The following is a 10455-nucleotide window of genomic DNA, read 5'->3' as shown; positions in this document are numbered from 1 at the left end:
ACTATGGGCCTTTCAAAAGACATTCGCAAGGCACCTGTGATGTGTGAGCTTTGAAGGAAGTACTGTCTGGCTGGTATATCAGTAGAACATAACAAGAATTGGCGCTGACTATCAGTTGTCTCTTCACAGTGCACAGGGAAATCTCAACACGAGAGCTGAGCGTCTATTCAACCAAGTGTAGTCAACATCAGTGGGACCTCCCAGGAGATTCCCTCCGATTATCCTTCTAGGCCACAGTATAGGAGGGGCAATGGCCACCTTTCCTGAACTGTTTTTCACAGCCTAAGGCAGTGCACAGACTGAAGCAGGGAACACAAGACCTTCTCTAACAGTGACATCTAAAAGTCTGAGGAATGCTGTAAAGTACGATAAAGCCCCCATTATAAAAGTCTCACCTGTGCCAGAAGGCAATCTATTCTCATGTCTCACTCAATCATGTGCATTACCATCGTCTGTCCCCATGCTCTGCCGATCCCAGACAGGGACATGGATGTGGAAGGGGAAGAAAACACTTCTTAAAATACAAGAAGTTTCTCATATCTTTCACACCACAGTCCCTTGTCCTTAATCATTATGAGCAGATGCATCCAGTGCTGCTCTTTCCCACCCTCTGTCCACCTGCAACCAGCAGGCCCCTGAAGGAGGGACCATGGTCTATATGCCATGTATCGGTCCAGCTAAACCAAGCAATAATGCCCCGCTATACCATTGGGGTGGGATAGTAAAACTTGGAAGGCTTCCTGGAGGGGGATAGAAATGATCTAGGCCTGGGTAAATTGAACGTGCATGCTTTCCAAAGTCTAAGATGACAAGAAACAAAGCACAAGGTATGTGCAAGGGCCTAAGAAGTAGAGCTAGGCACTGAGGGATGGACACGGATACAGAAAGACATAGGAATACCAGCAGAGATTTCACGACGACGGCTGGGCCTTGGCAAATGGACAGTTTCCCACCAGTAGACCTCCCTGAGAGGAATGACCAATCTCCCCGTCAATCATCTCAGGCCCACCAATGAGGATGTTGAGAGGCGGGGGCGTGAAATGTTGTGGAAGAAACCCTAGCACGTGCCTAAGATCTTGACTGACTGGATTGTGCTGTGGGGGCTTCCGTAGACCGTTTTCCTCGGTTAGGATTTAACATGGCGGCTCCCTTTCCGGAGATCACAGAAGTGTATGTTTTACTAACTTTATTCGTATCTGGCCATCTGTGGTGTGATTTGGAGAGTCAGGTAGATGGTGTCTCCTCATGGACACTTTGACAGACGTGTCTGCGGGCTCCTGGGTGGATGGCGGAGAAGATCTCTCAGGCACTTCTGGGTTTGGTGTTGGGCATTATTGTACCGGCATGATGAAACATGAAGAAGACGTTCTTTGTTTAAAAGTGGGTCTCAGAGCCTCCTTCCCAATTGTGGTCTTACTGCTTTGTCGTGTTTGTGGCTTAAAGTGAGGGAAGGGTGGCAGCGTTTGGCTGGGTGGGTGGGGGTGTCAAACAGTCTGACTGGATACTGGCAGGCGCCATGGAGCTTATTCTGCTTTATATTGTAGGGCGTTTGGGGTGGATATATCATTGCCGGGGCTTGCTTCAAATGTTGAACTTGGCCATTTTGGTGACCTTTCTTAACCATTGAGGGTCTTTCTGTTCTTTCCCATGTGAAACGAGACAGTAAGGCACTGAGGGATCGCGTGCGGTGTTAGGACAGCTGACGGCCCTTGGCTGCCTTGGTGTTTTGTGGATCAGGGGAAGGGGAAGTTTGCCCCAGCCACTCATGTTACGAGCTTCCAACTTATCTAATTTTCCTGCAACTGTGTTAGGCTGTCCATCTGTAAGCAAGTCTCCTTGTAGATCTGTATAATCACTGTTTCCTTCAGGACCTGGTGATGGCAAAATCTAGTACTGGCCATCCGATGGGCCTGTAAGGAGAAGAGAGTGGACCTGGAATCAGCTGTCCAGACCTGCCAGATGAGTAAGTGCAACCTTGTGTTCTGTGGGGCCACAAATGCTGGGGGGAGGGTAGCATCCATCCCGTCAGCTGCAACATTTTTTAACATGGTGTTGAAATGTCTTCCCTGAGTCTCTAAGATAGGAACTTGCAACAGTGTCAGGATCACTCCCTGAGTGCTGCTCAGACACTATGTTTATAATCGATGTCTTTAACTAGTCAGTGGCATCTTGTTCCAGTTCAGCGTGAGTGCCATTATTACAGACATACTGAATTTATTAGAATGTCACCTTTCCAAAAAGCCTGATCTTGCCATGTTCACATCAGAGTTCGGATCTGTCTTGTTATCCTTTTGGAAAACACTTGCACTACCAGGCAGAAGCAGGCTGGACTGGATGGGATTGTGAAAAACAAATTTCAGGAATCCAGAGACTGTGGGAGTGCTGTTTTTTTCAGGTAGGGGAACATGGATTTGAATGTAATTTCAAGCCAGCTCTATTTAGGAAAGGGGAGAAAGATGAGAGGCCTATACACCAAGGGAGTGGCAGAGAATGATAGTTTGCCAGTCTATCCCCTCTATAAGTGGGTGGGCATTTAGTTTGCAGGGGTCCTGGAGATGTAGGCTAACAATTCAAGTAATATGCAGGTAAAGACTTCAAGTATTTACCCATCCACTGTTTGTGGGGGAGGGGGGGCGGCGGGCGCGGTATTTTTATTTTTTGCCTTGCAGATGTTGCTGAGACAATGCCTCCTGTTTCATTAAAAATAAATTTTAGTGTCTGAGTCTGACTCTTTCTTACTGTCATCTTTGAGCCTCAATTTCCACACTTGCCAAATGGGTCTCACCCCTTGCTTTCAGGGATATCTTTTGTGTGGTTTTTGTAAAGTGCTCAGCACACAGGAGGTTCTGAAGGAATTAGCACACCATTTCCAGAATGTGGGAACAGAACAATGTGGCTTCATTTAGCTCATCTCCCTACCTGTCCAGACCCCCATTTCAACCAAACATTTGTTTCCTTTCACAGGGCCAGCAAATTTCCTCAGCTATTACGGGGCTTCTGTTTGGAAACCAGCCTCTTTAATCCTGCTATGATGCCAAGAGGTAGCCCAGCAACTCACACCTTGCCTTGCTCTGAGCCACTTTCTTGTGTGGCCATCTCTGACACCTTATGCCAAAGCTGATGTGGCTCAGCACCAAGTTCCGGCACCAAGAGGGTGCTTGTTAACTGGCAGTGGTGAAAAGGCCTCCTCTCTTTCATTGTCTGTGTAACGTTACTTCTTTTGTGGGCAGTGGTTAATTTGTTGAAAATCTCTGGAAGAGTTTCCACAGTTGGGGTGGGGGAAAATGCTAAATAGAAATATGAACTCTTCTACGGTGCATTCCAAGACATTTCTAAGCTCTAGTTTCATAGAAACCTCAGGCTCCTGTGTTGCTTTATTAGCACAGGTTTTATCCAGAAGGTGCATTACAGAACCTGAATTTCATTCAGCGAAGGTTAAAAGAAAATCCACATTTTTTGTGATTGGAAACTAAAGTGTGTAGTCTTTAGAGGGCATGTTTAAAGACTTTTTGTTTATCCCTGTCATCGGTGAAACTACTTTAAAGCTGTGAAAGATGGGGGTCATGATAGCTTCCTACTTAGTGAAAACCTGAAGCCTGAGATACTTAGAGAAACCTGCCCTAAGCCCATGTTCCTTCCCCAGGTGACATGATGATGATCAAAACTGGCTTATTTCCTAGTCAAGACAATTGTGAAACATAAGAATAACCATGAGGCCTTCTTCCCCTTCCACACACACTTGTTCCCACTGCCCATCAATGTCATCTTGGCTGGCTTCTTTGGAGGCAGGGGCCAAGAAATCCTAAATGGATGGTTTAAGAGGTCAATCTGCTGTGTAGTGGCACTTCAAAATAAGTCACAAGGTTAAGGATTCCACTCTCCAGTTGGTGACAGTCTCACAAATCAGGGCTCTCATGGAAAGAGAAGATAATCCTCTTCTGAATTTGAGATGGAATCTGGCTTGCTGGTTCTTTCCCAGGAATTCATTCCCAGGCCAGCCATGTCACTTAGGCTCATGAGACAGTACCTAGTGAATGTCTACTCACTCGTGGGAATGTGAATGTTCTAGAAATTCTTGGTGTGAGGTATTCCTTTGGATACATTCCCCAAGTGGGATTGCTGGACTAGATGGTAGTTTTCTGTTTCATTTTTTGAGGGGATTTCATACTGTTTTCTATAGGAGCTGTACCAATTGAATCTTGAACCAAATGAGTTACATGAGTGGTTCTCAGCCCACTTTTGATTGTCACTTCTTTTCAGGAAAAGTACTGTAGAGATTAGAGGCTCAAAGCGGGAAGGAGTTCACTGATCAGGAAAGATGGAATGACTGGCTACATACCGACCTTTGTTGGGGTGCCTAAAGCCTAGGGGTGGGGAAGGGGCTGGGAAGAGTGACCCTCTGTAGAGCTGCTGTCAGAACACAAGGAGAAAGCTAGACAGGAGAACATAGGCCCTCAATGTGAAAGGTTCATTGAAATTTCTGTGGTCAAATGTGTCTCCTACCTATTTCTCAATCCCTGGTACTGCCTGGGATCATTGTAGCAAGGGGACTGAACATAATAGTGCACATCGCTGAGTGTGACATGAGAGTGGATTCCTTTCCGGCAAAGGTGAGACTTTCATGATGAAGGCTTTACCCTATGTGAGAGCATTCCTCAGAATTTTGGACTTCACTGTCAGGAATGTTCTTGTGTTCCTGCTTCAGTCTGTGCACTGTCTTAGGCTGTGAAAAGCGACTCAGGAAAGGTGACCTTTCCCCCTCCTATACTGTGACCTAGAGCAGTAGTCTGAGAGGGTCTCTTGGGAGGCGCCCGCTGATGGTGACTGCACTTGGTTGAGTAGACCGCTCACTCTTCTGTTGAGACTACCTGTGGCCGGAAAGAGGCACATGCAAGTGAACTCTTGTTGCTGGTGTGTTCTACTGACATACCAACCAGACACTTGTTCATTTGACACTCACACACCTCAGGTGCCTTGCTAACGTCCTAAAGAAGGCGCATATTGGCAATGGCAGCATGTAGGGCATGGGAAATGTTGAGTCTGGGGCAGAAGTTGGCGGTAGCCTGATGTCAGAATTCTGTGCCATTGTGCCGAGCGAGGGCACACTGGGAATCCTGAGGAGTCCCGACTCTGTCAGAATGTGGTTGGAACTTTCCACATTCACTTTCTGCACTCTTCCACTGAGCACACTCTGTGCATTGGCTGGAAGACAGAGGTCCGATGGGTCTTGTCCGTGAACTGTCCATGAATCCAGGGCCATTTGCTTCCTTCGGGGCATATGCCGATGATCCTGGATGTCCAGGAACCTCCTGAGTCAGGTGCCACAGCTGGAGAATGAAGCCCTTGTATTCCTGTTGCTGGAGAGGGCTGCACCCCCAGGCTGTTGCTGTCTCTCTACCCATGTATCTGTTAGAAAGTCTTTCTAGCAGAAAGTTCGGCTGGTGGTGGTTCCTCTTCCCTTTGAGTTTTCCTGTTGGTGGGCGTGACAGTGCCTCAGGGGGACCTTCTCTGCACTCTCAAGGAAGAAGGTGTTGGTACAACAGTGGAGGGACAGTTATGCATTTTTGTGGTGTTGTGCTACTGGAGTCGGGGAGAGGAAAGGGGAGCTCAACAGAGAGAAGGAAAAGGCCTGATGGTTTCCCCATGCCAGGCTTTTGCTTTCTCTTGATTTGGGAAATTTGGGCCCAGCAGGGCTACGAGGAGGAGGCTCTGAGAGTATAAGGAAAGACTGACAGTGGGGAGGACAAGGGTCTTTGGTGTGATGACTGTGGTGGGCATTGTGGGTTCAGGGCTCTTTCTCCTGTCTCCTTTCTCCATTCCTGTGCCTTTCGTTTGGGTTAGCATAGCTGAGGGACAGAAGATAACAACGGGCCCTGATGGATATACTATAAGAAGATAACGGCTTTTGTATAAACTAGGGCATTTATTGTGGGAACAGGATTGTTTTCCATTTTCTCAAGTGAATTGTGATTTTGTCTGCAAGTGAAGGCTTTGCTGTCTCTTCCTTGCTCTGTGTTGCCTAGACCTGTGACAAATGGCTGGTGTGGAAGGGGAGCTCTTTGTCCAGCTGTACTGTTGCACAGCATATAATCTAAGGGAGTTCTGAGAAGGGACTGCTGTTGTTTACACTATTTTTTTTTTCCGGTGATATTTTCTGCCCTTTTCCTGTAGCTTTATGGGCTCTTGGTCACTGCTTTTGCTGCCAGGTCCCTGAAGGAACACTCCTGGTTTGTCAAATCCCAAGAGGCTTGTTTAACTTACAGAGAAGATTTGCATACATTGCAGAGTCAGAAATGGCAGCCTATTGGCTGGAGAATCCCAGGGACAGGGGAGCCTGGTGGGCTGCCATCTGTGGGGTTACACAGAGTCAGACACGAATGAAGTGATTTAGCAGGGTCGGACAAAGAACTGACCATACTCCAGAGTTTTTGAGGAAAGGTGAGAAAGAAGTCCTCATTCCTTTTCAGCATGAGCAATTTAATTTTCCTTATTTGAGTGTCCCTTACAATGTGCTCCCTGTGAGATACCAGGTCCCCTGGGTATCTTCACCGTCCCTCCAAGTGCTGATTCTAAAGTCCTGGCCAAAGCCAGACCTGTGCGGAGAACTTCCTCAAGAGGAACTTGTGGAAACAGCACCTGAAGGACAAGTAAAAAGGATGAGTGACTGCTTGTCCTCTAGGAGCTATTTACCCATACATATGTCCTCAGGGCGACTTCTCTGTGATCAATAGGATCACTGGGGATGAAGTTTAAAACTGCTAACCTTGTTTAGAGATGGTTTAAGTCGCTCTGCTGACGTCAGCAGTCTGTTGGCAAGCGGAGCTGAACTTCATCTCTCACCCTCCCTTTCTCAAGCACTCTGAAGGAGCAGAGATCTGATCTCCAATTGGCAGAGGTCCGATTTCTGTGTCTTGTGGTGCACAGGACCTGCTAGAATACTTGGGAGGAGGCAAGGACTTAGATCCGGCAGAGTTTTACTTATGGAAGTTTAGTGTGCAGCTCTGTCAAAAAGAGTGGACAGAATGAGCCAAATCTGTGCATTCCTGGACAGTTTGAATGGTCTCTTCATCCCTCTGGATTTCAATTTGCCCTCCCAGCCCACTATGCTGACACCAGCATGCACCCAAAATGGGTTACTGAGTGTTGCCAGCCAGGTCACCTCACAGTTTCGATTTGGGTTGGCTTTCTGAGCTTCCTTCGCTTCTCCTTATTCATGTGCAAGCCTACTGTACTACTTCTTATCAGCTTTGGAATAGAGCAGCTGTGGACCCACTTCAGTGAATCCTAAGGAGATTCACTGGTTTACCCAGCCTCCCCCATCAGTCAGACAAAGCACCTTCCAGAATGCTCAAAGGCCTGTTGCAGATTTTCCTCTAGTAGGCTGTACTGAGCTACAGGATATAGGATGTAGTTGAAGCCAGGAACCAAGCACCTGTGCATCTCCTCCAGACCCCGGAACTGATGTGTAGTGAAAAGGCTAAGAGGGTAGATCTTGTTCTGTCATGTTTCTATTACCAAATACTAATAATAATAAATTATAAAGGTGGAATAAAACTTCAGAGTGGATGGGTGTGTTTATGGTATAGGTTATGGAGATGCTTTACGGATGTATACTTATCTCCAGACTCATTCGATTGTATACATTAAATGTGTACATCTTTTTATATGTCAGTCATTGGTCATACCTCGATATAGGGGTTTAAAAAGATAATTAAAAAAAAGAACCTTCCATGGTCACAAATGAGTGTCACCTCCCTCCAAGTGTTTTTAGATTTTAGAACTGAGAGGGAAGAATGTTTCTCTTGGGGAAATGGGTAATGCCATTTACAGCTTCTGTATTATGGTTTTGACTTGGTTTCTCTATGTATACATAGTATCTGCATTAGTGGTGTATAAAGTTAACCTTTAGTCCATAGGATTTTGAATTTCATAGAATCATAGCAGTTTTACCGAAGTCATCAACTTCATTCAGAGGACTTCAGCTCAAGGAGTGGCCCTGTGACATCAGCGAGTTGTCATTTGACCAGAAATTGACTTTGGGGTATTGTGCCTTTGGGAATGGCTTGGACTTTGGGTTGTTTTCATTTTGTATAATACGTGCTTTTGTGCTTCCTCAAGAAATGTTTAAATATATTGTACCCATGGGGTCATGCCAAAGTGCCTATGTGCTCTATTTGTATTCCACAGGATGAAAGGCAGTGTCTCAGGCTCATTGGTCTCTCTCGCAGGCCTCTTTTCTCTGAGACCTTCCCACAGCCTTCTCTTTTCTGTGTCACTGAGTTTCCTGGCCATAGCTACTTGGTTTGGTATACATTTCATCTTGTCCTAATTGAACAAGTAATACTTTTGTTATGGTTTGGGACTAGACCCACAAGAATGAGTGAGAGCCTGCAAAGGATCACTGGTAACCTTTCACTACAGAGAATATAAAAAGACATACTCTTGGGTCTTCCCCAGCAGTCCAGTAGTTAAGACTCCATGCTTCCAATATAGGGGCGAGGGGGTTCAATCCCTGGTGGGGGAACTAAGATCCCACATGCTGCATGGCATGGCCAAAAAAAAAAAAAAAGACGAAGAAGGAGATACTGCTGAGTTTCCCTGAGCTAGCCTAATTTCTGTGTCTTTAAAATGTATTCCTTACTTAAGTTTCTTATATTTTGTTAAATACTTGTGTTCTTCCAATAAAATTCATTTGCTTCAGAAGATCTCACTTGTTTGTTTTAATCATTCACAATGAACACCAGCATGATCAAGGAAGCTGCGGCTCAGTCATGTGCATCGTCACCTGAACCGGGGCGGAGCTCTAAGCTCTGGAGTCTGATGTATTAAGAACAGGAGCGGGTGGCAAGGATGATGGGGTCTCCCGGCCATGTTAAAAGCTCCCCTCTTTGTTAAGCTCGCCCCTTTGTCTAGAGAAGTATTCTCCTTAATGCTAATCACTCAGTTGTGTCTGACTCTGTGCGACCCCATGGCCTGTAGCCCGCCAGGATCCTCTGTCCATGAGATTCTCCAGGCAAGAGTACTGGAGTGGCTTGCCATTCCCTTCTCCAGGAGATCTTCCCACCCCAGGGATCGAACCCTGGCCTCCTGCATTACAGGCAGATTCTTTACCATCCGAGCCACCTGGGGAGCCCAGTCCCCTAAAGGTAGCAGGTAATCTAATACCCCCTATGAGAACTGATCCTTTTAGCCACTTCATGAAGGCCATGAATGCATATTTGGGGATCGTGGAGAAATCTTCTGATACTCCCAAGGGCAAGGAGAGGTAGGGTGACCAGCATGGTTTTATAGAAGATTCGTTCAGAAGTCAGTAGGACCAAACTAGAAGCAGCAAGCACACAATCAATTCCTGCTGAGCCTGCATTACAATCTCGGTCCCTTGTGCCTGAGACATCTTTTATTACACCACACCACTAGGTCTTCTAAAGACTTTGTAACAGCAGAATTACATTAGCTAAGTGGGTAGAATATTTGACATTGTTTGTTCTTTAAACATATCAATACACCTTCCAGTTCTAACTGGAATTTGACATGCAATTAACTAAAATTGCATGTCTTATGTGTATAGCTTACCATGGTTTAAACATTTCAGCAGGGACTTTCCCGGTGGTCCAGTGGCTGAGACTCCATGCTTCCAATACAGGGGGCCCAAGTTCGATCCCTGGTTGGGAAACTAGATTCCACATGCCACAACTAAGACCCAGCGAAGCCAAATTAATTAATATTAAAAAAATAGAAAAAATCCATTTTCCCAGCAAATAGCCTTACTGTGGTCAGTAACCCCCTGCCCACCCCCACAGGAAAGGAGAGTAAGACTGGCAGTCTCTTCTGCCTGTAGATCTTTAGAGTGGCTGGGTGCCTTGCTCTTCCTGGCATTTCATAAATATCTTTGGGCTGAAGGTGGCAACAATTCTGTTCTTATCATTCTGTCTAGAGGGCACCAAGTTTCAATGTCTCATTTCCTGCCCGAGAGGTTCATCAGGATGCAGAGCTCAGATCACTTCTCTTTTTCTCTAATTGCGGCTGGAACTTTATATCCCTTTGATTATCCTCTCCTGCTACAGAATGAGTCTCACGTAAGACTGGAAGCCATCTCCCATTGGCGCTATTTCAGGTCAGTGGGTATGATTTTACCTGAGGCCTTTGCATTTAGAATCCAAACACCATGAAACCCCACTATCAAACACCATGAAATCCCACTACCATTCTGATCTTCATTGACAAGCCAAGCCTCAGCGGAAGCGCTTTCCAAGGAGGCGGGCCGAGGGCAGGGGTGGGCGGGGCCGCGAGCTGTACTGGCGCCTGCGCAGGCCCAGCCCTCAAGAGCAGATGGTTGCTAGTGCGCAGGCGCAATATGGAGGCGGAGCTAGGGCTCCATAGCGGGAGAAGAGGGCTAGGGGAGGGGCGGGGCTAATGGCGATAATGAGGCGGGATCAGAAACGAGGGGCGGGGCCT

General features: G+C 46.6%; 2 long non-coding RNA genes across 3 annotated transcripts; one reads left to right on the top strand and one right to left on the bottom strand.

Moving 5' to 3' along the window:
* The first annotated feature begins 833 nt into the window (after positions 1–833).
* On the top strand, positions 834–3321 carry LOC122435948. Its single transcript, XR_006267746.1, has 3 exons — positions 834–1170; positions 1869–1963; positions 2965–3321. It is a non-coding gene; the product is annotated as an uncharacterized LOC122435948 (long non-coding RNA).
* A 2878-nt stretch (positions 3322–6199) lies between these two features.
* LOC122435943 lies at positions 6200–9674 on the bottom strand. Of its 2 annotated transcripts, none has more exons than XR_006267740.1 (3): positions 9574–9674; positions 6764–7001; positions 6200–6636 (listed from the first exon to the last, which is right to left on the bottom strand). It is a non-coding gene; the product is annotated as an uncharacterized LOC122435943 (long non-coding RNA). The 2 variants fall into 2 exon arrangements; XR_006267741.1 differs by having other exon boundaries at positions 6764–6938; positions 9574–9656.
* Between the last annotated feature and the right edge of the window lie 781 nt (positions 9675–10455).

Source organism: Cervus canadensis, chromosome X, assembly GCF_019320065.1.
Source record: "Cervus canadensis isolate Bull #8, Minnesota chromosome X, ASM1932006v1, whole genome shotgun sequence".
In the NCBI taxonomy this organism is placed as follows: Eukaryota; Metazoa; Chordata; class Mammalia; order Artiodactyla; family Cervidae; genus Cervus; species Cervus canadensis.
This window is presented reverse-complemented; position numbering and strand designations above follow the sequence as displayed.